Raw genomic sequence first — 20,543 nt, forward strand, 5'->3', positions numbered from 1 at the left:
AGCCGGGCTAAGAGCACCCCACTATGTTGGCTGCAAAGACTCGAGGGCACCACTTTTTCTTGAACTCCTGTAGCAGGTGACTAGGCACTTTAGGAGCTACCAACAGTCCTCAAGACCCTGCTGCAGATCGATAAAAGTACCTACTTGAGGGGCAGGGCTGTTTCAAGGATCACAAATCTGCCCATTCACAGCTGAAGCAGTTGAAGTTAAACTTCAGATGTTTGCCCTGTTGTACTGTGGCAGTGAGGGCTAACTCTGTTGAGATGAGTCCCCACAAGTCTATACAGGAGTGTATGGCACTCAGAGTCTGCAGACCCCTGATTACTGTGGCCAGCAAAGGAGCTGTGCCGACCCTGTATTCCTGGCCTAGGGGAGCCAGCAGCTTATTTGTTCCCTCTCCAAGGCCAGGAGAATGGGTCAGGGCACCTTTTGGGATCTACTTCCAGCCCAGTGGACTCCTGGTGCAGAGCAGGGAGGGAGGAGGTAAAAGGAAGAGAGGTTTTTCCCAAATCCGGTGCACAGCATGGAGGGAGGAGATAAAAGGGAGAGAGGTTTGTCCCAAATCCAGTGCAGAGCGCAGAGGTAGGAGGTAAAAGGGAGAGATTTTCTCCCAAATAGGATTTTTTTTTTAATCACTGCGAAAGGGTGCACGCATGTACTTATCCTAGCCTCTTGGGAGCCGCTCTTCACTGGTTCGGAGTGTCCAAGCAGAATCTCTGCCGCTGGGTCTCTCTCGATGTGGAAACTGCTTCTCCAGCGCGCACATAGAACAGCTGTTTGCCTGCTTCACCGCAGACTGGTGTGGCTGTGTCTCTGCAGTTTCGCCGCCGCAGCTCTAGCGCTCCTCACCTCTTCCAAACGGTTTTCCTCTCCAGTGTGACTCAGATGGATTTCTTAACCTTGCCTTGTTCAGGGCTGCCAGATGTTCACATAGAATCAAATCACTTGTTTTTCCAGGTCTTTGTTGTAAGAGAGATATAGGAAGCGTCTAACTAGTCTGCCATGTTGACCACGCCTCCCAAATATTTTCATCTTAAATAAAATAAAGCATTTATTGTGACTGTGTGCTCAAACAGTGTTTGGTACTATTATTTTCCCCATTTTAAAGGTGAGAAAGCTGAAGCACTGAGAGGCTCAGTAACTTGCCCAAGGTCACACAGTTGGTAAGTAGTAGTGCTGGGATTTGAACCCAAGAAGTTTCAAGAATGCTTCTGTTAATCACTCTACTACACTCTACCACAGCTGTCTTCCCAGGTCATTTAAGCCTTTAAAAAACAGCAATCATACCATCCTTTACTTGCTCAACATTTTAAAGTTTTCCGAGAACTTTTAGGCATTATATCACATGTGAGCCTTTCAACTATCATGTATGAAGATTATTGCCTCAGTTCTTCAGCTAAGGAAACTGAGGCACACAATGGTTAAATTTTATCCGGAATAACACAGTCAAACCAAAACCCAGGACTCTTGACCTCTAAGTTCTGCTACTCCTCTCTAAACCAAACTTCGCAAGAATCCCACCCCTGTTCCAATGCCCCTCCAGAAAGCTCTTACTATGTCCCATAGAAACCTCCCCTTCAGGGATTTCTAAGCACTACTTGGGCTCCAGGTAGTAGCCATGTGTCTACAGACTTATAATCAATCCCACAAGTATGTGTTACAGTAACACACAAAAAAATCATCTCATCATCTCTTGAGGACATTTACCAATTTTCTATGTTTTTCTTTTTATTTTATAGGGAATCTTATAATTCACTGAATTCTTTCATAATATAGGTACATTCCAAGGATGGCTTAGTGGTATCCACAGGTTTGCAAGAGACCTAATATCTCAGGATTGCCTGTGCCTCCCAGCCTGGCACATCCTGTCCATACATACATTTGGCTAGTCATTGGATAGCAGGGTAGGCAGTATGGATAGGTGGGAAAATAGGAAGGGTGGGGTACACGCCACCACCCTGAGACCCTTACCACAGTACTGACAGCCTTGACACATCAAAGAGCTGCCCTTGGAGCCACAACCAGAGACAAGCTTTGATCTTCCTAAGGCTCCATTAGTCTCTATGTACCAGCTATTAGTGACATGTCGCTAGTGGTGAACTCCCCACACACATGCTGAAATATTCTACGTGATCACACATATACACGTTTCAATCAGTTTTACAAGTCTATCAATGTAGATATGAATGTTGATGTATGTGTATTAAGAAACATATTTCAATCACCAAAAAGCATCTCTGCGGTGTCACCATTTGATTAAAAACATATTAAACCCTGTGGGAGAGAAACAAGGGAAATGGAATGCATTATCTCAGCTTTCTATCAATCAATAAACCAATCAGTTCATATTTATGGAGTAACTTCTATGTAGCTATCACTATGCTAAGTTACAGAAATAGAAATGTGACATAGTTCAGCAAGGAGCATACGATCCAGTTGGAGAATTATAATACTAACATTTTACGTCTTTCACATTATTTTATGTTTTACAAAATGCATTCTCAAATATCATCCCATAAAGTGGTTCACAAAACATCTATTACTACACCCATTTTGCAGATGAGGAAACTGAGGCTCAGAATTGATTTGCTCAAAATCACACAACTAATAAGTAGAATAGTAAGAACTTGAACTCAGTTCTTTAAACTCCAAATCCACAGTTCTTTCCAGGGAAACACATTGATTCTACAAGACAAAACTAATACATGCAAACTCAACTAAGGGCATTATATAATCCAATTATATTAAATTAATTGTGTGATATCCGATTATGATTGACAGCTGGGATGTAGAGCAAAAAACACTGGATGTAAAGTTAAACAACCCAGGCTCCATCACTTCCTGGTAAAATATATGACTTCACAAAAATCCATTTTTGTCTCTCTGAGCCTCAGTTTTCTGTAAAATGGGATAACAGCAGCTACCCCATAGGGTTATTAAAGGCTTAAAGGAAGTACTGTACATGAAGATGCTTTGCAATAATTGGATATTACACATCATAATTGGATAACATACAATTAATACAATTGGATTATATAATGCTCTTAGTTTAGTTTTCATGTATTAGTTTTGTCTTATAGACAATGTGGCTCCCGGAAAGAACTGTGGATTTGGAGTTTAAAGAGCTGAGTTCAAGTTCTTGCTCTTCTACTTATTAGTAGTGTGATTTTGAGCAAATCAATTTTGAGCCTCAGTTTCCTCATGTGCAAAATGGGGATAATAATAGATGTCTTGTGAACCACATTATGGGACGGTGTTTGAGAATGCATTTCGTAATCGAATGTGACTTGTTAGATATTGGTGATGATACAGTAGGAAAAGTGTCTCCTTGGCTTGGGGTGCTGACAGATAAAACACTCATGTTAGTGCCACCTTAGCACAGGTTTCACTGTTGCCCTTTGTGACATCCAGGGCAAGGTTTTGGCTTGCAACACATTCAAATCTAGGTTATAAAGATTTATGCTTTAGCAAACTTGTAAAAGAGCAAGACCTCATCTAACATAATCTTAAAAATGAAAATAATATAGGATTTGCAAAACACATTATTTGGTACATGAAACTCTGATTCTTTAAATAAATACTCACCAAAACAGGGGGCTTTAGACACTAGAGACATTATATCATTCAGCCTCATATATCTGAGGCATTTGGGACTAAAATAATTCAGATACATGACTATCCAGATGGTTTGAAGAGAACTCTCCCTACACTTAAAAAAAGAAAAAAAAAGCGAAACCAGTTGCTGTTGAGTCAGTTCTGACCCATGGTGACCCCATATGTGTCAGAGTAGAACTGTTTCATAGAGTTTTCAAGAGCCGATTTTTTGGAAGTAGATCGCCAGGCCTTTCTTCCAATGTGCCTCTGGGTGGACTTGAACCTCCAATCTTTCAGTTAGTAGCGAAGCCTGTCAACCCTTCGCAAGACCCAGGGACTCTCCCTATACTTATAAGTAAATTTCTGACCTCAATCTCTTTCCACCATTCCTGCAATAGAAGGACATTCTGTATTCCACATCCATAATCAGGAAAGGGTAAAATAAGTTCCCTTTCCACAAGCTTACTCTACTTGGCTTTCTGGATAAAAGAGTCAGATTTCTTGTCTTGTTCCTATGCTTACTAGTAAGAAATATTATCTGCAGCAGCAGCAGCAGACTTGCCAGGAAGCTTTCCACTGAGGGTTAATGGTTTTCCTCTCCACCAGTTCACTTGGCCTAGGGGTCAACCTCTAGAGCCTACAACCACATTAGGATTGGCATGGGATTTCAACCCCTAGTGGCTCTCTCTTGTCATCTCCTATTCCCAGCCCCGAAGGTTGAAGATAGAAAAGGAAGTCTAAGATCAGAAAAAAAAGGATATACATTTGTCTCCACACAGTAGGTGTACAGTAATATCCTACTGAAATCAAAGGTTTCCACAATTGGTCATATTGTATATGTGCCTTTATACACATGTAAGTACATAATCTGATGTTCTGGATATACACACACACATATATGCACCTAATCAATAGACTCATTTCTGCAATAGCACATCTTTCCTCTGAGTTTAAAATACTGTTTATGTGCATTGTTCTATTAAATAATAATAGAAAAGGTCTGTAAGCAGAAATTTTATATGATCATATACAATATTATTTTAACCAGAAAGCTTAAAATGCACCATGTTGAGAATCATACAAGAACCCTCCTCAAAGTCAATGTGGAATAAAAAATAAAAAGCCAGATTAAATCAGCTTGGGGTCAAGCACTTAGGACCATATTCTTGAATATTGTCTGCAAGAAATAGACTATCCTTATCCCAGCAAAAATCTGCCACCTCCAGAACTGAACCCAAATCCTCTGCATTTTTAAGCCAAAAAGTGGGGAAAAGGCTGTCCTTACCACCACAACAGACTAGCCTGGAAACATTAAATTGACTCAGCCCGTGTTTTATTAGACACAGCTTAACAACTCTGAGTTTACAAAACTCAGCCAAACAGCATCAGGCTTCAGCATAAACTTTTGCTAACTAGACTACATAGTTCCCATATGCTATGAGATGTTGTTTGAGCCAACTCGGTACCTTATAATTATAAACACACGTCTTTCAGCTCTTCTCTGTATTCTTCCCAGGCAGAACGGAAATATGTCACTTAAATTAGCACTTGGAGTACAGAGTGGGTGCCAAATTTGGGTTAGCACAAACAGGGTAAATAAAGCAGCACCAAATTAAAATGGTAAAATAAACTTCTTTATGCTCCAGTGGAAACTGCTAAGTCCTAGCTGAATGGCAGCTAATGGGTCTGGGAAAAAGATATCCCTCAAACTGTAGCTCTTGGCTTTTGAATAAGGTTTTCTCATCCAACGATCTCAAAGCAATTTCTCAAGTGGTGTGGAAAAAAAAAAAAAGTAGATGCTATTTCTTTTTAAAACTCTTTGCCATCATTTTTCTTCACCATTCCCTTCTGATAATACTAGGAAGGTTTATATTTCTATCTTCATGTAACTCATAAAGAAAGGGGGGAGATGTTAGAGGAATAAATAAAGGCACATAGATGTGACATAATTTGGCAAAAGCCACAGAGCTGGAAAATAATGCAGAAATCTAACCATAATGAGTCCTTTGTGCCTGTTCTGTGTAATCATAACTACCATTATTGAATACCTACTGTGTGCCACGGACTGACCTGGGAGCCTGTTATACATGATCTCACTTTCTTACCACCACAACCCTATAGGATGGGGATTATTATCTCCATTGTACAGAGGAGGAAATTAATCCAGGGAGAATTGGAGTAATTTGCTCAAGATCTCACAGGATGAAGTGAGAGGGCCACACTACACTGAATAGTGCATCCAAAACGGAGTGTGTGCTAGCAACAAAAAAGTGGTGAGGGGGCAGGAAATGGAGGGCAGCAAAAAAAAAAAAAAAAAAAAAACAGCCTAATTCATAATGGCAAACACTATCCATCAGTAGGAGAATAGGTAAACAAACTGTGACTTATTCATACAATGGAATACTACTTGGCAGTAAAAAGGAACAGCTACTGATATAAGCATCAATATAAACGAATCTTAAAAGCATTATGCTGAGTGAAAGAGGCCTTAAAGAAAAGAATACATTCCATTTTATTCTATTCATATAAAGTTCTAGAACAAACAAAACGAATCCATGGTGGAAAAATATTGTCACAGTGATTGTCTCTAGAGGGGTGGGTTGGGCAGGGATTGATTAAGAAGAGGCATGAGAAAATTTTCTGAGGTGATTGCGAATGTTCTTTATCTTGATAGGAGTTTGGGTTATCCAGGTGTATTCATATGTCAAAACTCATCAAATTGCACACTTAAGATTTGTGCATTTCATTGTATATAAATTTTACCTCTAAAATAAAAATAGGAACTATAAACAAATATTGAACTCTAGTCAAGGATATGCATGCTGAAGTACTTAGGGGGAGTCTACTGATGAAGAACATCTAAAACTTACTTCAACAGTACCAAAAACAACACAGAATGATGGATGGATACAGGCATAAATAGATATTGATAAAGCATATGTAGTAAAGTATTAAAATTTTAAGCGCTCTGCAAACATCCAACTATTAGGACTTCTTTTCACTGTAAATTTGCCACAGACACATGTCAAGAATCTGTTAGCAGACTTCTGGTTCAAACTTACCTTCAGCCAACAGCCCCTTATGCCATCTCTCCTACCTTCTTACTACAAGACTCAGAGAGACAAAGAAAAAGAAGAAAACTCACAGGAACACTTAGATCCAAAATATGTCCCAAATTAATCTGCTTCTTTTCATCTACATTGCCATCCCCCTGGTCTGAGTCCTACTAATTTATTTTCTATGTCTCTGGAACAGCCTCCTTAACTGGTCTCCCAGTTGCACCTCTGCTGCCCCAGTCCCATCCTATCATCCAGTCTATTCTTCACACAGCAACCGGAAAGAAAATTGAAACCACTACGTGGAGCACAAACTTGAGATGCTCTCCAACAACACAGAGGAAAAGTACAAAGAGATGCAAAGGAAGAAACATAAGAGGAATATTTTTTCTGAGTGAAGAAATACATGGTTTAAGCAGCTCATCACGTTCTGGGAATAATCAATGTAAAAATTAAGGCATTACCAGACTTTCCCATTACAACATTAAATGCTGAATACACTGAGCAATGTCGAAATAGTTTTATGTAGAAAAGGGTATGCCCCAAGAGTTTTACAGCCAATATTTTATAAAGTAAGACTTCAGAAAAAGAGTCTTAGATGTGTAAGGTATCAGGAAATAGAGCACCTTGCACCCTTCATGACAAAATTATTAAAAATTTAATCTAACTCCTGAAAACTAAAGCAAAATTAAAAAAATGAAAAGTACAGCTATCATAATATGTAGGGACTAGTTGGGGACACTAAAACCAATTAAGATAGATGTAAGCCTAATAATTAGTACAAATATGGCTACAAAACTTAAGTGTAAATGTTAAGACTAATTCTTCAAAAGGAAAATATACTATGAAAAAAATGATATAATAATATTAATCTAGATATAAAGGCCCAAATTATTTTTTTTAAAGACTAAGAAATGGTCTTAGTAAGACCGTTTTTTTCTTAGTAAGAAGAAAAAGGGGAAAGCGGATAAGTGAAGTCAAAATTGTGCTAAATTACTTGTGTCAAGTAGAGAGAAACATGTCATTTCACTTATGACTCTTACAATAACAAAATATAGGTTAAGTAATACTTTTCAAAAATGTGTAGACAACCAACAGCAAAACTGTAAAAAAATAAATATATTCCAAAATATTAGAAAAAATTAAAAGCAAAGAAAACTGATCCGTATTTAAAAAGAGAGCAGATAAAGGAAATAAAAAAACTATAAAAACTAAATAAGATAAGATATGTATGACCAAAAATATCAACTATAACAATAAATGTAAATAAGGTAAACTCTCTTACTAAAAAAGGATTGAACTAGATATTCAAATTGGATCAAAATTATACCCAGCTACAGGCTAGTCAAAAGAAGAACACTCAGATGTTGCATAACTCTGTAAATTTATTAAAAATTATTGAATTGTACATTTTAAATGGATGAATTTTATAGTACGTAAACTACATCTAAATAAAATTGTTTTTAAAAAAAGAACACTCAAATCAAAGGTTAGAAGTAAAAGGTTGTGCAAAGGTTTAGAAGGCAAATGTAAACAATAACGAAGCAGAGGTCATAAAACTAATAATAGACAAAGTAAAATTAAAGGCAAAAAGCTCTAAACTGGATGAAAAAGATAATTTAATAATAATAAAAGTAGCTGATATTCAATTGAGAATAATATATACCCAAAAACCCACTGCCATCAAGTCGATTCCAACTCAAAGTGACCCAATAGGACAGAGTAGAACTGCCTCATTGGGTTTCCAAGGCTGTAAATCTTTACGGAAGCAGACAGCCACATCTTTCTTCCGCAGAGCAGTTGGTGGGTTCGAACCGCCAACCTTTCAGTTCTCAACCAAGCAACCACGGCACCACCAGGGCTCCTTGATAATAACATATAGTAATTATTAAAATAAAAACACTGTATCAAAATATATAAAATTTAAAAGTATTAGAATTTCAAGGATAAATTGACAGAAAATTATAGCTAGAGATTTTAACGTACCTCATTTGTTTCTTGGCAGATAAAATAATAGATACAAACATAAACAAGGTTGGAGAAGATGTGAATAACAAAATTAATAAAGTTAATTTTTTCAGGGTCTGAAAAAGCAGAAATTGTTTAGACCACCTTTTCTAGCCAAAATGCAATAATGTAAGTTAATCTTTTTAATTTTAACAAAAATAATACAATCACTTAGAAATCAAATCTGTATTTTTAGTATAACTGACAAATAATTTTTTTAATAATTTAAATATAAATTAGAAAAACTTCTGTCAAAGATAATGAGAGAAATAGAGGGTGAGAGAGTAAGAACGAGAGAGAACACAAATACATCTTAGGAGTGAGGAACATTAGGAACTTAACCTCAGCTAAAGTGGAGATTTAAAAAATTTCAGGAGAATATCATGTATAACAGTGTGCTAATAAATATTAAAATATTGACCAAATGCATTATTTTTGGGAAAATAGTAACATTCAGAATAAAACTTCTTCAAGAAAAAGTTAAAAATGTAAACAGACCAATAATTGTTATAAAACACAAAATATTTTCAGTGCGCCAAGATTTTGTGTTCCGAGCAGCTCAGGAACTGCTAGGCAGGAGGCTGTGGTGACTGATGACGCTGTGCCACCTCACCAGGAATCCTGGGAACTGTATGGCTGGAACAGAACTCTCAGGTTGTGTTACGCAACCCACTCCCTCCTAGTCCTACCCACTCCACACTAAAATATACTCTATTTCATGCTGTGGTTGCCCTCCTCTGAAGTTGGTAGGTCCCAGGGCTACACTCCCTCAGATTATCACCATTGTTTATACAATCTTAGAACATTTTTTTAAATCGAATGAACCCATTCTAACTATCTCCATTTGACATGAGTTATAGCAGGAACAGCATTCAAACTGGGGCCCAGAAGCCTGAATTTTAGCCGGCTCTACAACTCACTGTTTCTCTCTATGGTCTTCAGCTGATATGGTTCAGTTCTAATATGCTGTGACTTTGGAGAGCTAGTTTCAACACAAACCTGAGAGAAAGGACAGCAATGTTGGTTCTAAAAGCAGTTTCCTATGCATTCTTATTTTTCTCTTCTTCCCCATAGCTCCTCACCCTCCTTACCGCAATCATCATCACTGGTATGACTTCCATTCAGTGATGTCATGGGACTCCTACTAAGGAAGAGACGTGAACCTACTCACAAGAAACTCTCACCATCGTAAGGGAGATGCGCCTTACAACGTCAGGCAGTGGGAGGAAAAAGAAAAGAACTAAGTGCCTAAGTGAGTGGTTCAGGCAATGGATGTACAAAAAAGATAGGATGTCAGTGTAAAGAGAAAAGTGAGTGATGTTGACTTCACAACAGAAGCAAAACTTGAGCTTCCTTGCAGTATTTCAAGCAATGCGTGAAGAAGGAACATTCAGGCTTGAAGGGCACACATACACTCTGAAGAAAGATTAAGAAAGTGTATTTTAAGTGGTAAGGTTAAGGCAAAGTTGTCTCTGCATACACAGTGGAAGATTCCATGCAAACCTCTCTTGGTGATGTTCTCCTTTCTTCCCACTTACTTCTAGTACTTTCTGGGTTGTGTTTCAGAGTGCCATTTAATGTCATTTTATGACTCCCCGGTTGTAAGTGTCTGAGTTTTACCAGGGCTTAGAGATAGATTTACAGCCTATTTTAAACTCAGATAATGATGTTTAATTTGTTATTGGCTGTGTAAAGGTTAACAAAGAAATAACTCAAATTATCATCTCAGGGATAACACATTACAAGAGGGCAATTAAACACAGTACCTGGCATTACACGAAAGATTGATATCTCATTACAACGGTGCAGATGAGTTCAGATTTCACAATACAGGAAACGCAATCGTCACCACTGTCTCTCTTTGAATAAACAAATAGCGGGTCCCACTTATCAGTGCCACAGAGTAACTAGTAGGTGAAGAAAAACTTTTCAAGAAAAGAGGAGATGGACACACAGCCAATTTCTCGTAGAAATGCTGAAGAAGAAAGAATGAAACTCAGTATTCTAGACAAAATTAGGTTGATGTTACCGAAGTAAAAGATCAGGTTCCCTCTTGGTTGTAAACAAATGATGCTAACAGGCAAGCAAGACAGACATGTAGCCAATAGGCCTTTGAGAAGAGGAAGCAAAATAAATAAAAGCATCAAAGCCAAATGGTTATTAAATTGTTTCTGAAATAGAAAACAAAAAAAGAATCCATTGCAACAATTATTTTTGTCTATTTTCTTCTCTTCAAAACACCTTTCCATGATGATCTGGTCTGCATTCCACAGGTTTTGGTGCCAATAACAATGTAAATAAAGAATCTTTTTAAAAACTCATCAGCTAAAAGTATATCTTTTATTTCCTAGCTCTCTCTTTCTGGAGTTAGCTAACAAATGTCGCATGTCTCATGTAAAATCTCATCTGACTAATACTGTATTTATCTCCTTTGAGGAGGACTCCCTTTTTTTTTTTTTTCTATATTCATTTTCCATCCCTTTCCTTTTCTACCCTCTGAAGACTTAGTCTCTCTACATCTGGGTTTTTAACTTCCTCTTCCATTTTCCTACATATCTTCTGCTTTCTTTCATGTTCTCACTACGTCTCTAATCTTTTCTTTTTTTTCTCCTTTGCCTCCAATCTTCCCAAACCTCCCCCATGCCCTCACATTTTCTCTCCCTTGAGACTTCCTCCTCTCCTAATCCCTCTTCCTTTCTGTCATATTCAGTTTTCCCATCTGTTCACCTCTGTCTAGTTCTTCTACCATTCCATTTTTCAGGAATTCTCTATTTCCTCATCTTTTTCTTTGCTGCCCACCTCCCCATAAATTTCTCCAGTCCCAGCTGTGTGGATCAAGACCCTTCTGCATTTGGACCATGACACATCTAAACAAAGTCTCTGAAATGGAAGTTCCTCCAATTCACTTACCCTTGGATCCAGCAACAGCAGCACCAGCAACTCAAAGACAATGGGTCTTCGCACCATGGCAGAGAACCACCGAGCAGCCAGAAATTTATAAGCAAGTCATAAAAATTGCATAAATCACAATTTTATTGTCTCAGTAAATTTCTGGAGTCCTGGAACCTCCTAAACTACAGTCAGTGAGAGTCTGGCATTTTGAGTCCTTACTCCCAAAGCAGAGCCACTATCAGGGACTTGGGACAAGCCCAGCCTTCTGTTTGGCATCACTGCTTTATGCTGTCAAGGGAAAGAAATCAGGGATGGTGCATATGGTTTGCCACCAGGCACCACATTTTTGGCTTCCCCAACTGACAAAGCAACAAAAATGCTAGCTACACCATCATCATCAACATCACCAAGTAGCATTTATGAAGCACAAACATATTTGGATCTAGTGCTAAATCTTGTGAAAGATGTAGAGACATGGTCCCTGTCGTCTGAGTGTTTACAGCCTGGAATTAGGCACCAGCAATGCACACCAGTGTTAATGTATGAGAAAAATAAGACAGTCAAATTCAATAAGTAGCCTCTGTTGACACATAAATAAATGCAGTATTCATTTGCTTCTCTAATCAACTGGCTGTACCTTGGTACTGTAACCCCTAATAAATAGAATTGTAAGTATTTCATAAGGGTGTGTACATTCTAGCAGTCTTGAATGTCACACCAGGGAGTCAAGCCCAGACACCACTGTCATATGGGAACACCTGTGATCAAGGGTTTGTGCATTAGTTGAGCAAACTAACCTTGAGCTTTTGGAACTGAAATATAAACAAAAGAATAAAATAAATTTGCAGAGTGTTCTTCCCTGTGGACATTAGCCACGTATTGTTCTTTAGCCAACAATAATCAACAGGCACAAGACAACTGCAAAAATGTCAGCAGAGGCGCTAACCCCAGAGATAAAGTTGGATAAGCAGCAAATGGTCATACTGTGGGAAGTGAGTAGTGAAGTCGAATAAGAGGGAGAAGTTTGGATGAAAAGTCAGACCTACCTCAGGGAAGGGCCCTAACTGCTAATATAAACTTAAGCTATAATGTTTGCTTTAGATTATGATTTTTAGCATGCGAAGCAACCACATGACATTTGGCCACCAAAAAATATATAATAAAACATATTCTCAAAGATATAATAAAATATTGTGCTAGCCCATGGCTTACTGAGCCCTCAGAGGGCTTGCTTCCCTGCCAAATCTTGCCAAGCTATTCATCCAGAAACAGAGGGGAAGCTAAAGTAAACAGGGTTAGTGTCTTATAAGATTAGCTCCTACCTTTAAAAAGAAACTTAAATATATTGAGAGACAGAGGGAAGAAGAAGGAAAAGAAGTTGATGAAAAGAAATCTAGCTGAATAGATATATGGAAGGATATTTATCAAATGTTATTAGTAGTTATTCTTAGTTGGTAGGCTTATAGGTGATTTTTTTTCCATAAGATATTTATAGTTTTGACTAGTGATTCTCCATTGTACATGGAACATGTGCAAAAGAAAATACATTTCTTTAAAGTTTTTTTAAAAATTGCTCTACATCTTTTCAGTCCTCATGCCTGTCCCCTCTCCCCAAGCAGCCTCTAGATCCTAACAGCGCTTTTCACATGTGGGCACCAGAAATACAAAGTATGATAGATAAACTTGAGCTGAAATAAACTGAACTCACTAACATGACTATGAGAAGTAAGAGAGCTTCCCTTTTTGAGGCATTAGGGCCAGAAGGACCTCAGTATCACCCAACTGTAGCTTAACAAAAAACAAACAAACCAGTTGCCATGGAGTTGACTCCAACTCATGACGACTCTATGTGTGTCAGAATAGAACCGTGCTCCATAGGGTTTTAGATGGCTGATTCATTGGATGTAGATCACCAGGCCTTTCTTCTGAGGTGCCTCTGGGTGGACTTGAACCTCCAACCTTTCAGTTAGCAGCCCAGCATGTTAACTGTTTGCACCACCCAGGTACTGCAGCTTTAGCACAGATGAAGCAAATGAAGTGTTCAGAAAAAAGAAAATAGGACTACAAGGCCACTTGCCTGAAAGCTGCACCCAAGACCCCAGCCCACCACCAGGAGGCCACTTCTGGTGCTGAGTCTGTGACCTTCTTCCCTAAGGCTACATGAAAAAGTCTGTTGGGGGCTAGGATGGCATAGAGAGCTGGGCTTGTTGGGAGATGATTTTGTTTTGTTGTTCAGTTCGTGGGTAGGGTGTTGGGAAAAAAATTATTGATGAACTACTTTGTCATCATTAACAGTATTGCTGACACACTCTCAGCAGGCCTACTGCGAGGCAGACAACGCCGCGTCTACTGAACACCTTTTGTAGCCAAGACATGTGCTGTGCATTAGGCAAGGTGTGTAAATTCTGACAGCCCAAGTTCCCCTGTGAAGGCCCAGGTCTGAGCAGTTCTCTACCTCCTTTTCCCTTTTGTGTTATATTTCCCCATGGCACTTGCCTCAAAGCAAGTGGAGCTCCTCAGAGAGAACATTAACAGGCAGAAGCTCTGGCTTGGAGTAAATATTGCAGGATTGAAATGCGGAGGGATTTATACTTCTTTCCCTTGCAGGCTTTGGAGTGCTGGGTGAGAAATAAATAATGAGGGTAATAATGGGCCCGATTCTCCCCGGCTGCGCCACTCCCCCTGGGTGTGGAGTGTCTTCTGAAGTCAGAGCACGGCTGCTTTTAGTCATGGATTTGATCTAGAAGCCAACGGGTAAGCCAGCCTTGGTCAGGAGAGCAGGTGGCTAAAAGAAGCCAGGCCCCGGGACAGTTCCCAGATAGCTTGCATCTAGGGAGGTCCCATCCCTGCTCTCGTCCTCATTTTACAGACAAGGAGCCCAGAGAACAAAGATTGGTCATGGGGAGAAGGAATACGGTCCAAGCCTAGACTCCAAGAGACAATCTTGAGACTCTGCAAGTCTCCTGAAGCCTTGAGTAAAAGTGGAGCTGTAAGGATTGAGTGACATGAGTGACAGGTACCTAAGTGGTATAGCTTATCTGCGGACACTGAGCCCTTAGGCAAACCTGCTAAGAGGTAGCCAGAAAGTTCCAGGCCCTTTTAGAAAAGAGCCAAATGTCCTTCTCCCCACCTCTATTCAGTCACTGCTATTCAGCTGTTTTCTGTGATTGAGAATTTTCAGAATCGCTCTGATACCTCCATCTTTACCCACTATTCCCAACCCTCTCCCTAAAAGAGGGGGGTGAATGTAGTTTACAATTACTGATAGGTGGTTAGAGCAGCAGTAAATAATAAATCTCCTGCACTTGAACTCTGGCAGTCAGATCCAGCTTCAGGGAAGTAGAGGCTGCAGCCTCCATTTCTATGGTGAGCACAGGCCTCCACAGGTTGGAATCTGAAGCACTCTAAGAAACAGCCCCGGAGGTGTTCAGGGCACTGTGACAGAGACTGTGCAATCAATGATGAAGCAGTTCTTAGAACTTGGTGTGGTCAGTGCAGGCCTGCGGAGGGCAGCCCCTGCCTCCACACGCCCTTGACCCCCAAGAGCAGACTCCAGGTGATGGCTGGATTTGCTGCCAGCCTCGTCCTGAGAGGAAAAACTTATTGACCATCCCCACCACCAAATTCATGAGTCCTCTGATCTGAACCATTACAGCTTCTTCTGAAAAATCATCTCTCTGGCGAAGCACCAAGAGAACAATTAGGGATTAACCCAAGTGCTCTTGCCAGCCAGAGTTTTGAGTCTCGGGAGAGCACGGGCAGTTTGCACCACAGCTCTTTGTCTCTGAAACTCCCTCATCTTTGTTTTCCATCTTGTTAGGAGATGCTGTTTCCTAACACTGTGCTGAGGACTTTAGCTTCTAGGTGTCCTTTAGTTGTTGAATTAGTACTTTCCCCATGCCTAAAGGCCTTAGGAAAGTGGTGCTATGTTTAAAAAAAGGGAGAAGGGGATTAAAACTAATCAAAATGAAATCTACACACAGTTTGTTGTTACTATTGGTTTTAATACTTATAAATTCTTTCACATTAGTTTTTCATGGAACACAGTTTTAACTCCAGTGAATGACCTGTCTCCAAACCAGCATTCAGCTGGTAAAATTATTACAAGGAAAATTGACAGGGTAGAATTTTATCAGTATATGTACTGTCACCCAACTTCCAAACTGTCCTCAAAGTGCAAATTACCTTAGCTATTGATATAGGGCTAAAATCAAAGTGGTCCCTTATGTAACATTGTCTATTAAAAACTATTCTACCAAAATTAAAAACGTTGTTTTTAAGCACTACAGTCCTCTAAAAGGCACTTAAACCCCAAAACATTCCAAATAGTAGCTTCAAAAGCCGGGCTGAGAGATGGGTGTCATAGCTCAAACTAAGCCTCACATTACCCCATAACATAGAACCTATTTATAAAGAGTAAAATGGAATTATCTTTAATTTCTTTATTTATCTAGAACAATGGGATCATATACAACAGTCCCATGAGGTTGTTAGTATTCCTTTGAGGTAGACAAGAGACATGAAGAAGATAATTGAGGCACTGAGAGGAAGAATCACTTGCCCAGAAACACAAGTTTAATAACAAAAATCTGATTAAAGAATACCCTTTTCTTTAGCTAACATGCTTTCTACCAGGTCATGGAAAAGCCCATGGAATATTGCTAAGCATTTACTTGGATGCTAAATAGCTGGGCTATTTTTTGTAAGAGGTGTTTTCTATGTTGATGTCCACAGCAAACAACCCTATTAAAGACAGAGGGGGCTGTATATTTTTTTAATGGATAGAGTTTAAAATTATACTAGAGATAGGACCATTGGACAAGCAGTGGCCTCAAAGCATGAGTCTTGCCCAAAGTAGTAATAAATTTAATTCGCCATCTTAAAATTCCCTGAGGCTATTGAGATGGTCAAGACCTCCATATAATAAGTCTCCATTGTTATTCTGGTTCCTCATCAGTGCAAGAAAACATTCCTTTCCTGCAGGATAAAGACTTGTTTTAACAAACAGCAGAACATCCTTGGGCACAGAGAAATCCACAGTGCTAATAAAAAGTTAATACTTTTTGTTGTTGTTAGGTGCCTTCCAGTGGGTTCCAACTCATAGCGACCCTACGTACAACAGAAAAAACACTGCCTGGTCCTGCGCCATCTTCAGAATCATTACTATGCGTGAGCCCAGCATTGCAGCCACTGTGTCAATCCATCTCACTGAGGGTCTTCCTCTCTTTCGTTGCCCCTCTACTTTACCAACCATGATGTCCCTCTCCAAAGACTAGTCTCTCCTGATAACATGTCCAAAGTATGCGAGACAAAGTTGTGCCATCCTTACTTCTAAGGAGCATTCTGGCTGTACTTCTTCCAAGACAGATTTGCTCATTCTTCTGGCAGTCCATGGTATATTCAATACTCTTTACCAACACCATAATTCAAAGGCATCAACTCTTCTTCAGTTTTCCTTATTCATTGTCCAGCTTTTGCATGCATATGAGGCAACTAAAAATATCATGTCTTCGGTCAGGCACACCTTATTCCTCAAAGTGACATCTTTGCTTTTTAACACTTTAAAAAGGTCATTTGCAGCGGATTTGCCTAATGCAATATGTCCTGGGATTTCTTGACTGCTGCTTCCATGGGCGTTGATTGTGGATCCAAGTAAAAGAAATCCTTGACAACTTCAATCTTTTCTCCATTTATCATGATGTTGCTTATTGGTTCAGTTGTGAGCAAGTTTATTGTCTTTTTGTTGAGGTGTAATCCATACTGATGGCTGTGGTCTTTGATCATCAGTAAGTGCCTCAAGTCCTCTTCACTTTAAGCAATATATATACTTACCACAATTTTAAAAAACAAACTGGTCCAGATGATTGTTCTTGGGAACATTAATTATAATTATATTAGAGATGGAAAATAAAAATGAAAAAAGAAAAACTAGGTTCAGATATATAATCACTATATGTACCTAAACCCTATGGGGCAGTTCTACTCTGTCCTATAGGGTCACTATGAGTTGGAATTAACTCAAAGGCATTTTTTTTGGGGGGGGAGGGAAGGAGATATACCTAACCACTGACTATTTTACGCTCTCTGCTTCTTCAATGTACATATGCAGGTATATTTTACAGAGTAGTGATCAGTGCATCTACTATATATTTTATTTTCTCACTAAACACTTTCCCACATTGCTAGACAGCCTCCAAATTATTTTTAATGGTTGCATAATAGTGTACCAGATTTCTGTGCCATCATTTGCTTAGTCATTTCCCTCTTCTGAAATAGTGGAATTATTCATGTCTTCGCTATTCTAGATAATAAACAATGTAAGGAACATCTTCATGGATATGTTTTTTTCTGCTACATTGTTCCCTGTGAGTCAGTTTTTAAATAAACAACTTCCCATATACTTCCTGATCAGAAAATGACATTATCTAGTTAATTACCCTTCCTTGACATCATCTCACTGCCAGTGTCCAGCAAAAGTCAGAAACCCACTAGCAAGGCTGATGTTGGCTTTGCTAGGACATGACATACTGCCAAATCCTCATCCCTCCATTCCCAAGAGACTGGAAATAATATTTTAACTTCTGAGAAGTGACTCTTCAGAACTCTTCAGAACCGGAGTAATTTCTTTTTCCCTCTAGAGGTCATGAGACCCGGCAATACGAACAGAGTACTACCTACTCATACATAATTTTCAGCGTACAATCCGATGTAATTACCCTCAGAAAGCACTTCTCTCTCTTTGCGCTCTCACCCTTATCTGGCTAGCGATGAGTGCACAGTCTTCCTCACTAGAAAGGATAAATAAGTTTTTCTCTTTGTTACTGAAGGAGCAAGGCTCTCCAGAAAGCCACAGTGGCAAAGAAATGAACTGAATTAACATACAGAAGGAGCCCTAGTGGCGCAATGATTAAGTGCTCAGCGGCTTAACTGAAAGGTTGGCAGTTTGAACCTACCCACAGTCTCCTCAGGAGAAAGACGTGGAGATCTTCTCCTGTAAGAATTACAAGCTAAGAAACCCTTTGGAGCAGTTCTACTCTGTCACATGGGGTCGCTATGAGTCAGAATCGATTCGATGGCAATGGGTTTTTTATAAAGAGAAACAACTGTTCCTCCTTGCTCTTTTGAGACACGTTTCCTCATGAAGGTTTGTTCTGTGATCTGTTCGATCATTTCCCATTACTGAAGTTTTAAATGATTGGTCATGGGGAAGACACTTGGCTTTTTTGTAAGCTGACAGGACGCCAGGATTTGTGTCCTGCCATCCGCACTGACTCACCCAAGACCGTGAGCGAGTCCCTGAGCGCTCCCTATGGCCTCTGACTTTCCCCATTCACAAAATGTGAATCACTTCGGTATCTGTGCCCTTTCGGAAGCCAGAGATGAAATGGGCTTCATAACGTTTTCCTGCCAATGTTATTTACTATTTATTCTCCTCTACTTCATTTGAGGCTTTTTCTTCTCTCTCTCTTTTTTTTTTTTTAATTTTTAATCGAGGGTCAATTTGCTAGAAACAGTTATGTAAACAAATGGATGGAAACTAAAACAGTTCCATTTGAAAACAAAAGCACGCTTCCAGGCTGCTATGGGAGGGAGATGTTGAAAGTGTGGACAAGTCTAAAAGACACTAAGACTTGCAGACCCCTGCATTGTGGCTATACAGGGCCTTCAAACTGAGGAGTGGGGACTATGCTGAAGGATTGGGATCACCCTGGACTCTTGGATCAGACTCCAATCTTGACCCCTAAAGGACCATCCCTTTCCCATATTCTTACAACTTTTTGCACACACATACACACACACACACACACACACACACACTATGGAGAAAGCCGCTCCCATCTATGCACCTAGGCCCAGCTATGTACATTAAAAGGTATGGTGCTACAGGTTTCTCTAAAAAAAAATTAATGTTACCAGATGTCTCCGCGTTTTTCCCTGAAAAAGAAGATATGACTGCATAGTTTCCAAGTGAAATCGTTTTAAATGTCCTACATTTGGGCTGTTCACAGAGGCTAATATTTGAATCCACTTGGGAGACTCTGTCCCCAATTCCAATGCTATCATCACTACCGGCAGGGCCTGGGAGATCTTAGAGGTCAATATTAGTTTTCACAAATTGCGTACAAGATGGACTCAAGTGATACATGGGTGTGGGTCTATTTTCACAAAGCAGCATTTACAGCAGTAAACAGGAGGGAGGGAAGCTTTCTAATGCTTTTCCTCTCAGCTATAACACAAGGCCCATCCTTAGAAAGTCTATGGAAAACTACAATGTGCTTGTCTGCATTCACACATTTTTTCTTTTTCTTTTTTCTGCAGCTTCCTTCACACTCTTTCTATTCTGTATTTGATCAATAATACTACAAAACACGCTTTTTCTTTACCACTCTGAGAAGTCTCAGTTGAGAAGGACCTGATGAGTTCATGTTCTATGCTCATTATGCTCATTATATTAATGGTTAAACTACTTCTTAAGAGTAAAAAGACAATATGTTGGTGCCACAGAGAGATAGACTGAGGTGGTACCCAGGGCTTGGACAGGCATTCAGAGCATCAACTTAATCAGTTAACCACCAAAATGCTCATTGAGATCACCGTAATTAATATGGAAGAATCTTCTATTGAAAAGTGCAGGTTAGGATGAGAATTAAGGTTTCACATTTTGTTTTTTCCATTTGCCTGAAATTTTAATGCCAATATTACATGAGCAACATTGCATTATCTTTGCTCTTCATAGCCAAGCATTTGTTTTCTTAGAAACTAAACAGAAAAAAATAAGTTATTCTATATAGAAATATATAGTTAACTGTGTAATAGCCAAATTATTCTTGGTCCTATTTATCAATCTCTCAAAAAAAAAAAAGTAAAATCAACATTACCTTATGTGTGTATAAAATTGTAAGCAAAGGTAGTTAAGCCAAAGAGTTTGAGATATTTTATACAGCATGCTCATAAACTGAAAACAAATTTCTGATTGCTTATATATTCTGAAGT

At 39.2% G+C, this 20,543-nt stretch overlaps 1 protein-coding gene across 3 annotated transcripts in view; it reads right to left on the reverse strand.

The window, feature by feature from the left end:
- The window catches only part of EBF2 (EBF transcription factor 2), a 207,732-nt gene that overhangs the window by 149,532 nt on the left and 37,657 nt on the right, over positions 1-20,543 (reverse strand). The gene's annotated exons all lie outside the window — the stretch shown is intronic.

The sequence above is a fragment of the Trichechus manatus genome, unplaced genomic scaffold (assembly GCF_000243295.1).
Source record: "Trichechus manatus latirostris isolate Lorelei unplaced genomic scaffold, TriManLat1.0 scaffold00091, whole genome shotgun sequence".
Classification (NCBI taxonomy): domain Eukaryota; kingdom Metazoa; phylum Chordata; class Mammalia; order Sirenia; family Trichechidae; genus Trichechus; species Trichechus manatus.